Source organism: Rhea pennata, chromosome 10, assembly GCF_028389875.1.
Source record: "Rhea pennata isolate bPtePen1 chromosome 10, bPtePen1.pri, whole genome shotgun sequence".
Lineage (NCBI taxonomy): Eukaryota > Metazoa > Chordata > Aves > Rheiformes > Rheidae > Rhea > Rhea pennata.
In genome coordinates this window covers 13,862,882-13,877,897 of record NC_084672.1, presented here as the reverse complement: position 1 = coordinate 13,877,897, position 15,016 = coordinate 13,862,882, and the positions used below count along the sequence as shown (strand labels likewise).

General features: G+C 44.0%; 1 protein-coding gene and 1 long non-coding RNA gene across 6 annotated transcripts in view; one reads left to right on the top strand and one right to left on the bottom strand.

Annotated features, from left to right (window-relative positions):
* The first annotated feature begins 6,079 nt into the window (after positions 1–6,079).
* Positions 6,080–15,016, top strand: part of LOC134144914 (tropomodulin-2) — a 40,859-nt gene continuing 31,922 nt past the window's right edge. For 3 of the 5 annotated variants that reach the window (XM_062584236.1, XM_062584235.1, XM_062584231.1), the window contains exon 1: positions 6,080–6,148. The gene's annotated coding sequence lies outside the window, so the exon portion shown is untranslated. Of the gene's footprint in view, positions 6,149–10,271; positions 10,730–15,016 lie in introns of those variants that run through there. The other 2 variants (XM_062584232.1, XM_062584233.1) reach the window with 2 other exon arrangements.
* LOC134144916 (uncharacterized) overlaps positions 13,164–15,016 on the bottom strand; it is a 55,088-nt gene continuing 53,235 nt past the window's right edge. Inside the window, exon 4 of the long non-coding RNA XR_009959520.1 lies at positions 13,164–13,586. This is a non-coding gene — a long non-coding RNA (uncharacterized LOC134144916). The remainder of the gene's footprint in view (positions 13,587–15,016) is intronic.

Here is a 15,016-nt window from a genome sequence, read left to right as displayed (position 1 = left end):
TATGAAAATGAAAACTTGAAATGGGGCAGCCCAGCATGTCAGGCCGAACCGTCTATCGGTGCTTTGTTTAAAAGAATGAAACTGCCAGTGTCCGCGCAGTAACGAGGCGGGGTGCGTGCGGGGTGATCTAACGGGTTCACGAGAGCTGTGAGAGTCTCACTTGTTCAGCGCCCAAGGCCAGAGACCCACAAAGCAACGCCGAGCCGTTCTGGCACACGGCCCATGGGTGAATGAAGAGACACTTTCATAGCTGCAAGAGCACTTCTGCAAATGCTTAGCAATGGATTCATAATCCTTCAGTCATTAGGACACTGGCATTTTCCAAGCTGACAGTCCGGTGCATGTAGCAGAGGGCAAACACAGTGTTCTCAAAAGGATTAGTTGAGGGATTTCTTTTTCAAAGACTGAGATATAATTTAAGACTATTAATTAAACGCGGTTGAGAGAAGTGTAGTAAATACAAAACTCTAGGGACGGTGAAGACCTGGACAGCAGTTAAACTTCCATCAGTTCTGAGAGGATTCACTCGAAAACCGAGAGTGGTCACAGTCCAGACTGTCCTCTCTGCTGTTGCTGAACTACACTGCGCATAGCAGAAGAGGAACATGCAAAGCCTCAGACATAATCCTAAACTGATTAAATCATAATATATTTACTTACTACAGTGCTGATGTGGTGCAAATGAAGTCCATGGGTTCAGTGTATACAGCCTGAGACATACTTTTGTGGCTAGAGAGTCAGAACAGGATGAAGGCAGGAAGGATACTGTCAGTAAATTAAGTAACAATAAAATATATAATATCCTATATAATCTTTTATGAGAGTGGCCAAACTCAGAATGAAACAAATTATATATGTGAGAAAATCAAATTTCTTCCTTCTACTAGGAGAAAAGGATACAGTTTAGCCATAGTTCTTCTGAGACATAACCCTAATTCCTTTAGAGTTTTATGTTCTGATATGAAAGGTTAATACTTAGCATGTTCCCGTGAGCCAGATAGGATAGGAAGCCATGAAGGTGGCTGTGTACATGTGTTTCCAAATTTTCCTGCACACATAGCCACCTTGCAGCCAGCCTGTGACAGTGCACCATGGGGCGCAGGGCAGAGAGCTGGAGCACCCAGCAGCATGCTCGCTACGGCTGCCTGCACCAACCCAAAGGGCCTGTGTGCTTGGGAAGGGAGGCAGGGGCCCCTATTTGGGACCATGCTTCAATGGGCTTTGTTCCTGGAGTACCCGGTAGATGTATCCAGGTTTAGATGTATCCAAAATGACCTGATTCACTGCATACTGGCTGTATAAAGAAGCATGTCCTAAGAGAAATGTACCCATTACGTACTGCTTAGCTGCAGAGGGACTCTATCTCAGCTTAGGCCTCCAGCTTTTTAGGTAAAAAATGGAAATTCAGATACTGAACAAGCAGCCCTGCAAAGCCATTCATAAAGGGAAAGATGCAGCAGAAAGATCTTCACCAGTAGCAGATCCTGCAGAGAGAGACCAGCAGCTACTACCACCTGTTCCTTTTTGAGGGGCAAGCCATTGTATAAGAGCCAAAGAAAGTAAGCAGAGAACTGGCCAGTACCCCTTAATGCTTCCTCCTTCTCATACCAGCATATAAAGCAGAGCTGGCATAGGTGGAGGAGCAACCTATATTTCATGGATGGAGCAGATTTCCTGTTGCTCACCCTCAGATGTAGCTCTGGGAAGGTGTGAGCCCACCAAAGCCATGCTTTTGGGCAAGCACTGCTGGAACCAGGGCAGCTCTGTGCAGCTCTGCAAGTAGGACACAGAGCATAGCAAGTAGATGGGGTCTTCTCCTGCCAGGACCAGCAGAAGTCTTGTTATGTCCTTGGGTGGCTCCTTTCAACTCACAGCTTTCTGGAGTCCCAAAGCAGGAGATTGTGGTTCCTGTCCCCGACCACATGCCTACCATGTGTGCCTTCTGTTTAAAGTAATGGTCTTTGCCTCACTTTCCACACCTGCAAAATGGAAATAATGATATAAATTGAGATGCACTGCTGAAAATTAATAATTAAGGATGTGGTATTTGTATATTATTACTACCATGGCAAACACAGAGTCCAACTCTAAATGCATTCCTTTTGGATTCAGTATACTATGGGTAGAGTATAGAAGGGTCCACAGAAATTAAGTTTTGGTAAAAGTGTAGTGGCTGAGTTGGTTTTAGATTGGTGCTTATTAAGGTATTGTTGTACTCTGCCTTATAAAAGAGTCCAAGAAAATTCTATTTTCTGCCAAACCAGTGCAATTAAGAAAACTAAGCTGAACTGTAGTTGCAGTCTGCCCACTTGACATGCTGCTGGCCAGCATTTCAAGACTTGAAGCACCCAGCCCTTATGAACCAGGGCTGATTACATGAATTGATTCTGTTGAAATACCATTTCAGGAAGTGTGAATGCAGCTCAGCAATTCACATGTGAACAAGAGTAAAATTTTATCTTTAGCCTAGGTCTGAGATTGCTGATCAGTCATTGAAGCAAGAACTTTTAAATATAGGTCACTGAATTTGATCAACAGCTGGTCTTTAAGGGAAGAGATCAAAATACACACAACACAGTAATCAAGACCAGATGTTTGTCTAGAAGGCATACTATAGCTCAAGCAGGAATTCATTAAGCCAAGTCTTACAAGCTGTATTATAAAGAAATCAGATGAAAAGATCACAACAGTCCCTCTGGTTTTTATTTAAAAAATAATTCAAAACAACAAATAGTTGTGGTTACAAACAGTTCAGTAAAATAAAACTTGTTTTTGGATTCCCTAGGTAAGGACTTACAGTGATGCAACCTACAGGTAGTAAATTCAGTTTTAGGTAGGGCTAGAAAAATGCCAAATCTCTACACTACATTCACCATGCAACAGCTGAGAAACAAACTCTACTTGAGGTCAAGGAGAAGATAAAGCCAGCAAATATTTTATTTAGGAATCCACAGGACTGCTGCCTTCTGAAAGTGTGCCCCATAGTAGGGCAAATTTTTTTTAGAATAGTTATCCTCATGCATATTGTATCCTGGTGGTGGTAACTCTGCCACTGCATATCTTTCAATAAGTCATTTTAAACAGATAAATGGCCTGGATGGACAAAATGTTGTGCAAAGATTCCTACCAGGGAGAAAGGACTATCTGGAGTATTTGTGGAGCTTTATCCCTGCAGTAGTGCATTTTAGATGTGCTTTCAGGATATTAGTCTGTGAAATCCCATATATTGGAAATAACGTCTCAGTCAAGATAGTCCCAGTCATATATCTTTGCAAATATATCCCACATATAGGACATAAAACCCTTTAAGTTTGTTAAATGTGTTGTATATTGTTGATTTTAAATTTTTAGGTTTTGTAAGTATTAATATATTTAGAAAATATAATACTCTGTACACAAAGTAACTGAAACATGGTAAGGTTTACTTTGTATGCTGTGATTGTGAGCAAAATGTTACTCTTAGATATGTAGGTATACTGCTGTATACATCTGCATTTAATATACTTGTTATGTATGGTTTTGTCTGTGTATCATTAATACAGTTGACCTCTATCTCTTCTTAGACAAAAACTGTTCATGTTTCTAATGTTTTTGATTGCAAAACTGTGTATGAGGTAAAAGGAAAAAAAAAGAAATCACAGCCAAAGGAGAGACGAACACTGCCTCCAGCCAAGTCCTGTAGAGATCTTAGATTGTTACATTTCTAACAGAAATTAACATGAAGCGAATTTTTCAGCAGATATATGGAAAAGGAACCATGGGAGGGGTTCTCCTTATCCATATCAACTGAGAAATAGTTTCAAATTAGCAAATATGGTTTAAGGCATGACGACTTGAAAAAAAAACTTGCAGAAGTTTATCAGAGAATAAACGTCCCAATGTTATTTTTGTTTCTTTGTTAATATTGTACATTTTCCTTTATCAGTATTTGAATAAGTATGATATCATCCTAGATTTGGCACCGATCTTTGGTGCAAGAGCAAAGTCTCCAGTCTTTTTCCAGTTGTACACGTAACCAGGTCCTCAACAGCCCCGGTCCTTCAGACCGAGAGTAAACCCCTGAGGAGCACAATCCCTTCTAAAAATCAAAACCGCACTTCTGCATCTAGCAGACTGAATCCAGCCATGTTCTCAACGCAGCCTCAGCCCCCAATGCTGCGGCACAGCTGGTTTCAGAGGAACTCGATGTGGCTTTCCAGGCGATCCAAAGAGGCAAGCAAAGCCATGGATGTAAATCTGGTTTATCTGAACTCTTATATCCCAGCAGTAAGGGAGAGAATGTGGTATAAATTGATCTGTTTTTGTTTGTTTGCTTGCTTGCTTTTTCCCTTTCATTTCTGTTGGTCTGATAATATTTCGGATATTTGGCAGAAGCTTTGTTAACTTATGGCTGAATATCTTATTCATAAGAAGCTGGAGACAGGGAGGTTCCAAGCAGATAAATGCAGTTTTGATCCATCTTTGTGCATTCTGTGCATTACTGTGAATGCAGGTATTTTACAGAGCAGCAGTAGAAAAATGTCTGACCTAACCCTTTAGTCCCTGACACTAACACAAGTTTCCTGCCAGAAGTCCTGCCACAGGTACATGAGGTGGTTGGCAGGGTATGGAGTGAAGTTAAAGTCATTGCATTTCCTGGTTGCAATATTTTTTTCCATAACAAAATTCAGCTCTGGTGCAGCATCTGCTTCTTAACAAAGCAGCGTCTTGCTTTTCTGCCAACACCTCATGAAACTTAAAGACATTTTAATCACTGGAATAGCTGTGCTGCTGCTAGTGACTCATTGCTTAGTGCTCAGAACCAAGGGCTTCAGTTCAGCTGGAACACAGTGCCCAGCATAAGTTAACATCAATTCAGTGTAAATGTACAAAAATAAATTGTCAAAGCAAATTGAAAGAAGAGGAGCATAAAAATGGTCTCTTCCTATACTCTGTTAAGATCAACATGCTCTTCTGAGAGGTGTCAACCTCACGGTACCACTGTAACCTCATGAAACTGGGATACAGCTGGAGCTCTCCTTGACAAAAGCCACCAAGCCAAAAGCAGTGCAGGGCAGTGCAGGGGCGATTGCCCTCTCAAAGGGAGAGGACCCTCAGGACCATGCACAGAAACGCACACGCTCTGTCCTTTAGGTCTCCGGGTGAGGCCCACATTGGTCCTCTGAGCCCTCATGGAGTTGGAGAACCAGTTAGGAAGTCAGTGACCAGTGCCGTGGCCCCAGCCCAGGCAGGAGGCTCTGGGCAGCGCCCAGCACCCTCCTCTCCAGCACGGGTTCCTCCTCCCCCCTCCTTGAAGCGACAGCGACGAGTCACAGGGCCATGTGGGGCCCGTGGACTCTGCTGCAGGACCTGTCTGGCCGGTTGGGCAGCTGGCGGGTCACAGAGGCTGGCGAGCAGCGCAGAGGTGTTTCCCAGGGCCAGGTGCCTGCAGCATGCTGGGACTGTGCATCGCTGCCAAGGCCGTGTGTCCAGGCATGGCACGCGTGCACCCAGCAGCGAGAGACACGCACGGAGCAGGGCGACTGCTGCCACTGGTGCAGCATCTGAGCCCAGTGTCACCTGTTTGCGTGGTCTGCAGGTAAAGGAGACTTGCAGGAGAGGACAAACGCTGAGGCTACACTACGACAAGCCAGGGGAGGGGGGGAGACGTGGCTGGTGGCGGATCAGGTGGGGCCTCACCTGCAGTCTTTGGGCAGAAAGAAATGGAAAAGCGTGAGGGGAGAGGAGCCCCGGGGAGAGGGGCATGACCTGGTCCTGCGGTGAGGGGAGGAGCGGGGCGAGGTGCCGAGGGCGAGGGCAGGAGCGGCGCTGCAGGCGGGGCTGCGGCTGGCGGGGCTGGTGCCGGTGCTGGCGGGGCTGGCGCTGGGGTAGTGGCGGCGGTGCTGACGCTGGTGCTGGTGGCGCAGGCAGCCCCGGTGCCGGTGCCGGCGGCTCCGCGGCGGCGGCCGGACTACGAGTCCCAGCGTGCCCGGCAGGGCAGCGCGGCCGCGGTGCGCAGCCGCCGCGCCGGGCACCCACCTGCCGCCGCCGGGCTGCGCTGGGGCTCGGGCGCGGAGGGGCGCGCAGCCGCTGGCGGCGCCGGGCTCGGGGCGCGCAGGCGGCCGCCGGGCGCAGGCGCGGGCGCGGGCACGGGCAGCCCCACGGCGAGGTAAGGCTGCGGGCCGGGCCGGGCGCGGTGGCTCCGCGCTGCGCGGAGCGGGGCGGGCGGGCGCGGAGCGGCGCGGAGCAGGGCCCGTCCGCGGCCGGGGCAGAGCCGGCACGGCGCCGCGCCCCGGGCAGCGCAGCGCGGCCCGGCCCGGCGTGGGGGCTCCCGCGGCCGCGGAGGGCGCTTCCGCGCGGCAGCGGGGGCGCCGCCGCCGCGCCCCGTTTCTGCCCCCTTTCTCGCACCGCGCGTTTTGCAGAGCGGCGCGGGTGTGCCCGCCTCGGCGTGCTCACGCCCTTGGTATCGGGCAGGAAACCAGGAGAGCGGGGGCGCGGCGGAGCAGAGGTTTTCCGCGGCGAAGGGGAGCTGTCCCCGCGCGGTCCTGCCGCAGCGCCGGCGGCGGGGACGCGCCCGCCGCGGAGCCGCGCGGAGCAGCTGCCGCCGGGGCGCTGCGGAGCCTCCGGGCCTCGGCTCGGCGAGCGAAACGCGCCCTCAGCCTGCCCGCTGGCACTGGGCGTCCGTGCGCGCCGTCTGCTCATCCCGTGCTCACCGAATCACCAGGGCCTTCCGTGGCGGACTCGAGGGGCTTCTCCTTCGATGGAAGCTGTGAGGGAATTTCTGGTGCCAGAGAAAAAAATCTACAGTCGATCAATGAGAAACGTGAAGAGAAGTATGAAGACTGTAACTATGAAAAATAAATGAAAACTGGTTAGATTCATTTGACCACCTTGAGCTTAGGAGTAATATAAACTTACGGAAAACCTTCTGACATCCTGAACGATGAAACAAATTCAGAAATGTATCAATAGCAAATATCTATTTAAAATAGAATTGGAAGAGGAGACAACGTTCTTCTATCATGAGTGATATACTTTATGGGGTCTAGACATTTCAAAACACTTGGCAGAAGTGTTTTGTGTATTTGAGGTAAATATGTCCAGTCTTTTCAGTTTCTCATCATATGGAAGCTCGGAAATTGTCCTTGAACTTCTTTTTTTCTGCCATCCACTTTGGGGACAGGGGACCATGTAACACAGACAGAAACCCCCGGGACCAACTGGCCTAATACTGCAGGCATCACATCTTTTAATCCCCTGCCAAGGATATGAGTATTAGAAAAAAGCACACAAATTCTGGGGCGTATAGAGGTGTCTCACTGAATTTTACTAATGATATTACAATCTTTTCAGCATTATTTTACACCCATTTGCTTTCTGATAAACTATCTGTCTTTGCTGTGGTGCTGTATGCTGTGTAGCTATCTTAACTGAGCTTCCGGAATAGACTTTATTAAATTGTTACCATTAGTTAAAAAAATGAATAATGTTATGTGAGTCATTTCCATGGCTTTGCTGATCTAAATTCCATGTGTATCTCTTCTCCCATTCATCTAGCTGTATTTCTCCAAATTTAGCCAGTAGCCTCTCTCCTCTTGACAATCTAAATAATTATGTTCCAAGTGGCACACTTTGCCTTCTCACTCCATAAATTTTTTCCTTCCTTCTGCAAAGTATTATTGTTCACTTGCCCTGTCTTACAACTTACAGCAGTCAAAGTTTATGCATTTCTGCTGTTATTGACCTGTTCAAGTTTTATTTACAGTATTCCTATGTTATTGATTCAGATGTTATTTCACATAGTTTGATGTTTTTGTGTGGTTGGCTATCCTTTTGACCACAGCTGTGGTAGCTCTGCAGAGTTTTGCATTGAGAAGCATCAGGTAGCACCCTTCAGCCATGAGTATTTGCGTATGCTGGGTTTATGCCGGAGTGAACGCGTATTTTCCACTTACTGAACGTAACACCCAAGCATAGCAGTGCTGCCATGGCTTCTGTTTAACAGTGCAGTTTGGTCATCATTATTTGGTGCTATAGAGATTTGTAAACTTGCTTTCGTTAGGATACTTTTAAAATCCTTCTTTATTGGGATTATTTCAAGGAGCAGTTGGGTCTGAAGATCCAGCTGCCAATATAAAGTAAGGAAATTTGAGAGGAGCAGTGATAAAAAGGTAGCATTTGCTATCTGTTGTCAGCGCAGGGGAAACAATACTTCCAATATTACGCAGTTTCCTTTTTCTTCCTATGGGCGTTTCCAACACATGAAAAATAAACAACAGTGTTTTCTTTTCCAGGACTAGTCAGATCTACTTTGGTGTAAAAATAAAAGGTGTATTTCGGGGTACAATTCCTTCTCCTATTTATTGTTTCAGCTATCACACAACAGACGGTTTCTCTTAATGATTTGTAGCTAAAATGCAAAAAACTACATAGAAAGGAGACAAGTTTAGGAAAGATAGAAGAAAATTTTTTTAGACATGATCTAACAGTTATCGTTATCAACAAGCACAGTTTTGCTATCAGTATTGTACATTCTTAACCCAACCTTTGGTTCCCTCTCTGTCATATTTTCACCTAGGGTGTCTCACTTGTTTAAAAGATCCACTTAAATGAATGAGACTACCCATGGAAGAAGGGAAACGTAGTCAGAGCTCGGTACTTGGGAGACCTTGCTTCAATTCTTTCTTGTCCTAAACTTTCTATTTGACCTCGAAAACCGTATTTCTTTCCCCTGACAGGTCAGGAACATGGTGAGGTTCTCATTTAGTTGGCGGTGGCTCAGGCACTGCGGTGACAGGCTCTATATAACTGTGACTGATCAGAGAGGGTACCAGCATCCAGCCCTTGGCCTCCCCATGGTGCCGAGTTACAAAGCTGGGGACAGTTCATGGCCCGAGCACATGCTCTGCTCTGCATTCATAGTAGATGTGGTGCCAGCAAGAATTATAATTCTTTGTAAGCACGGAGTCCAGAAGACCATTAGTTGGATGCAAGACACTTTCTTCTGAACATCACAGCCATTACTGCAATGAGCATCATGTAGCAACTTACATTATTCAACAACTTATTCATCTGGGTGACCACAGCACCTCGGGCACCGTGTCCCAAGCCTGGGAGCGGGTGTGCTCCGGGCTTTTTCTGTGCAGGAGGCACAGCCTGTCCTTTTGAGGGAAACTGGCACCTCTGCAGAGGGGCCTCAAACTTGCACAGCGTGGCGGTTACTGAAAGGGTTGTAATACCACTGGTGCTCCCACAAAATAACGGGGGTGGCTTGCTTCCCCTTGCTATCCGATAGGCAGCAGTGCAGTCACATCTAACACTGATTAGCATCCTTACTGATAATCCTGGTGTATTATAATATTAAATCCTGCCCCAGTGCCCAACAGTCAGTCAGTACAGCTCACCAGCAAGGTGTTTCTGTTCTCAGCAGGGCTGAAGCTTACAGGTGACAAACAACGGGAAAAAGCTGCTGTTTCTTTGTCCATTTTGTTTGAGGAAAAAGAAGACTTCACTGTCCAGGATTTTCAAGCTAGCACTTCACATCATCCTCAACTTAGGACAGTATCTACTTGATGTTCCTATTTTAGACAGGGTTTCAATATTGTTATGATTAAAAAAAATTCTTGATACGGAAACAATTCTAGTGGTTATGATCTAAAATAAAATTTCATTCAGAAACAGATTATAAATTCATCAGTCAGTGTAAAGAAAATGAATTTCTTCTGAGGACTTATTTCCATGTTTTGAATAGTTATGAATAATTTCACTAATATTATTTTAGAAACAATTTGAAATTAGTTATTTCATAACTTTTTTTACATCAAAGTGGGAGAAGCATTAATGTTTTATCTTTCTTTAAATTCCCCAGTGAAAAAAACCTTTCATCTTATCCAGATCAAAGGCAGTGCCATCCCTTTATATCTTCTATAAATAACAGCACATTCGTATAGATAATTTTGCAATTTACGTGATGGTTATTTTCTTGTAAAGGGCATGATCTAACTCCCATTAAAGCGCGCTGATGTCTACCATTCTATTTGAGTAGGCGTTGTCAAGCCCTCCTTTAAGAAGCTAACTAATGTAAACTCCAGAGTGACCTATGCATTATCAAGGTTCAGAAAAGCTCATCCAATTATGGAATGGGGTTTCTCATCACTGTGTGGTCATCCTAAATGTTCAGGCATAGTCTAATACAACATAATTGATAACTATTTGCCAGAGTCTGTATGGGACTAAACCAGTTGCTAGGAGCAAGGTATAAATTAACCTCAGAGTAGCCTTAGGGAGTAAAAGCATTTTATAGACAGTGACATTTTCTGTCAAATGGGTTTTAAATATGGAAATTTCATGAGATAATTTGCCAAAGATAAAAGCCAGGAGCACCACATTATTTTTTTAGATCAAATATATCCTTTTTGACGCACTACTATCATTTGTTGGTAATTTTAGTAATCAAATATATCTGATTACCTGGTATGTTCATTGTAGTAAGCTGGGATAAAAGGAAAATGTTGCTTTATAGAAGAGAATTTGCAAGCCTAGAAACTCTACTGGCAGATACTAATCCTAATTTGCTTACAAAAACAAACAAATAAACAAACATCTTTTGTAGTCTTAGGGTAGACACTTGGAAAACTCAGCTCATGCCTTGATCAGAGTGCCTGGTGCTGAATGTACATCACCTCACCTGCTGAAATCCCAGAGCTGCAAAAGAGTCGCCTGTGGTTCCAGGTGGGGTAGACATAGTCTGGTGAGATTATTTTTTTTTTCATTTTTCCATAAATGAAGTTAAGGACATTTCTAATAAACTATATTCAGAAACAGAACTCTGTTATTGTACAGCAGTGCAGAGAAACCTGCAATTCAAGGGAAGTTAATTTTAAATATATAAGGATTTTTAAGAGTTCATTGCTAACATATAATAAAAGATGAAATACTAGCGTGGTAATAGAGCAGTCTTCACAAGCGCAGTGCTACCCTAACTCCAGCGCCGTATGTGGCTGAGTGTTCATTCACAGACTGTCCTCCAAAGGGCCTGGTGCTACAAAGCCCCAAAGAGCTTACTCATTTTCATCCACCAAGCGATCACATTGTGTCGCTGATGGACTGAGTTAGAAGAGGAGTGTAAAGCCCTGGAGGTACAGTCCAGTCCCTCCCTACGTCATGAGTTCTTAGGAAGTCTGGGGGGGGGGGAATAGATAGAAAAATCAATAGGGATTCTAGAAACCAAATCCTTTTGTATAACTTGCTTTTCCATTTTCTACCTGTGTGCATTTCTTTGGCTTTCTACTGTATCTACATCAGGACCTGTAGCTAATACCATTAGCATAATACACACAAAAAATCCATTTCATTATGCTTCTTTGTATATTAATATTATGTTTTTGTGTTATGCTGGGCCTAATGCATTCTTTATCTTTTCTGAGATTTCTGAACCATCTTGTTCTAACCCAAGGAGAAATTTTGTACTACAGAATGTGACCTGTGATATATATCTTCCTTTTGTTCATGGTTGGAAAGCACATTGGTCTTGCTTTTTATATTTACATAAGCAAATAGGAAGGAACCTTACTTGTATGACAGATAACCAAGTATTCCTCAAAATGTTTTTCTGAAGTTCCGGTTTTCAACAGCCCAGCCTTGTTTTCCATAGCAGTTGCCAGGGAGCAGAGGGATCATCTGTCTGGGATTGGATTAAGGATATTGTTTGGAGTCCGCTTTGCCTGGGTGGTGGGGAACAATCAGCCTCTTGCTGCTGAACATCTGTTTGTGCTACACAAACACCGCTCTTAATCACAATGGGCCAAATCCCATTTGTTTGGTCCAGTATTGATTTAACTTGGGATTTATTCCACTTGTTTCTTTTTGGCTACTTGAGACTAAAGAAAGTGAAGGATGTTGCCGCATTTACAGATCTGTTCCAGAGTGAGTCATTAAAAGACAAATATCCATCATTCTATGGAAACAGTTTAAAATAAATCGTGCATCAAGATTTTTTCTAAACTTCAGTTGTCATGATTTGCAAAAGTAAGAGTGATTTCTCAAATCCGATTATAATTTTTTTCTATAAAAATGCAAAGAATTCTATTGGATTATTTCCTCTTAGTGCTTCTCCCTCCATCTAAATATACATTGCCATGCAACTTCATTCTCAGACACAATGAAAACTAGAAATTCACGTTTCTCTTTTCTATAGGACCTCAGAGACATTATGATTTCCTAGGTATACAGCCTGTGTTTTCGAAAGCATGAGTGACCTGATGAGGCCTTGTAACTGCTGCCCCATGGAAGGACAGCACAGAGGGACTATGCTGTGGTTCAGGGTGCTCCAAGGGATCAAAGCAAATGAGAGTGGGAGCTCTCTGGCATTTAACATTAATTTGGTAGAGGACTGATTCTATCTCAAAAAGAAATACTTGCATCAGCAATAGACAATTATTACAGTATTATGGTACCATCGGAAACTAGTCTGGCTACTCTGGAAAAGCCTTTCAGTAGTGTACAAGGATTATAACAAAGAAAATACTTACGGTAAGAGGAGTCAGAACCCAGCAGGTGCTGACTGCCTACAGCCAGTAACAGTTTTATGCAGGCAGGCTTCTCTCTAAGCCTTTGAAAAACATGTTTTGAATCCTCACATTGATAGACATGGGCGAAGAAGCTGCCCCAAATAAAAATGAAGTTTCTATTTCTTTCCTTAGAAGGAATCAAAGATAAAAATACAGCCACAGAGTTACTGTAGTTCACTATGTAACATCTAAGCTCCACAAAGACTTACATGTACTATGGCACTGGTAGAAATGCTACTACTCAGAGTTTTGCACCATTCTGCATCAGCAGAGGTTTTATATTTTGTGCATCTCAAGGAATGTTTTGCTTACAAGTCATTTGCTATTTAACAGTTAATGTATTTGAGCCCATGATAAAACTATGGTGCTTGGCATTGAAATTAAATGGAAAAAAAAAAAAACGATGAGATTAGTATTGCTCCATTCCTTACTCTCCTTATTCACTCTTCCCAGTTAGTTTTCAGAGAAACTCCTTATTGTCATGCAGGCTGCCCCATTCTGCTTCCCGCAGCTCCAAACAGCGATAGCTTGGAGTGGCTGGTTAAATAATTGGTTTTTTTTGACTGATTAGAATTTGAAATATGTTTATTTCATACAATAATTATAACAACGGAAATCTGGTGGGTATGACCTATAAAAAGCGAAAGGTATGTGTGCACTCAGAAAAGTCAAACCACAGTAAGAAGCAGCACAGATGGCATATGGCCCTGTTTACATACACAAAATTAACAGTCTGGAATCCAATTAACAAGGTGGAGATAGTCATCATCACATTACACGGTAATTTCCAGCGTATGCAAACTCAAGACTTCAGCATTTCCTTCTCAGGCTGGCTGAGGCTGAACTTACCCATTCCCTTGGTTTCCGATAATGTGATGGCGGCAAAAGGTCAGCAGAGAGCACTAAGGCCACCGCGTAGACGACGGGTGTGCCAGCAGCACGCCGAACAGCCTGGTGGCCGGGGCGGGTGCTCCGGCAAAGCTTTGCTGCCGACGGCGACTGCGGACACAGGGGCTCCCAAAGCCGCGCAGCTTCGTTCTGCTCAGTCACCAAAGAATAAGATACAGACGAGAAAGGGAAAACGACAATGCGATTTCTGTCACAAAAGTGTGTGTGTGCAAGAAAAGCATTATTTCTACTGTTCCCTGCCCCACTAACTCCAACTGGGTGTATCCAGCACAGTGCTTGGTGCCACGAGAGGAGAGGAGATGGATCTTTACGCATCTGGGTTTACATTTGTTATTGCTGTCCTTGCTGCACGTGATCAAATGTCTTCTTTTTATAATGCTAATGATAGATACAATATTGAGAACTGTCTTGTAGAGAAAAATGTCTCCTGGGATGTCTTTCCTTTATGGATAGGTATGCTGTGGCACCAGTCACCAAAACCCAGAAATGTCTAGTGCACACAAACTGTACCCTGCAGGAATTACCTTTTAGCAGCCGGAGTCAGTCTGGCAAACTCCCTTCACAAAAGACGCTGCCCACAGAGTCCTGGTGACCCCAGTGCCCAGCTCGTAGCTCTACCCCTCGCTGGGAGCCCAGCGACCGCAGGCGGCGGCGGCGGCGGCTGCACCAGGCAGCACCCCGCGTAACGGCAGTGCCGAGCCTCGGCCAGCGCAGGCGCTTCGGCACTCTCACCGCTTCCTTTTCCAACGTTTAATCTAACCCCGGGATTACAGCTCTGTCTTTTCCAGGGACACAATTAAACTCTAATAAAATCAGCACTTAAACAATTAAACAGAGTTTTAAAAAGCTCTAATCCCCCCAAAGAAATTTTTCATCCCTGTTAATGACCGGGAGCTGAAATGCTATGTGTTTAATGAGTTTATCCAAAGAAACTTTGAGAAGGCTCCTGATGCCTTACTATAGAAATACTGTACTGCATCTGAATCTGCTTTTTTTTTTAATTTTAAGAATACATTACTTCTATTTGAAATACTTAAATTAGCTAATAAGTAATTTGGGCAATAAATTGCATCAACAGAACTCTTGTAGAGCTATGTTCTGTTTTAGTACCAAATACACAAAAACATGAGTTCTTTTGGCTGTTTTTTTGCCAAAATGTATCTCACATTCAGGGCATATGGGAGGATTTTGATAGAATAACAATTTTTTACAACTGCTGTAACTTTGTTAAACATCAGATGCCAACTAACTTGCTAAAAGAAACTACCAATTTAAAGAACAGTTGAATTCTACCATGACATTTGGAATGGCTTGATATTAAATTATATGAATATTACAAGGCATGACAAGCCTTGATCTGAGATAGGTAAACATCCTATTCCATGCAAGAGCATTATTTCCACTATATATTCTTATTTTTTTCCTTATTATGGCTCTATTTATTTTCCATATTTTCATAGCATTACATTAATATCAAGCCATTCCAAATGTCATGGTAGAATTCAACTGTTCTTTAAATTGGTGGTTTCTCTTAGGAGGTTAGTTGGCATCTGTTGGAG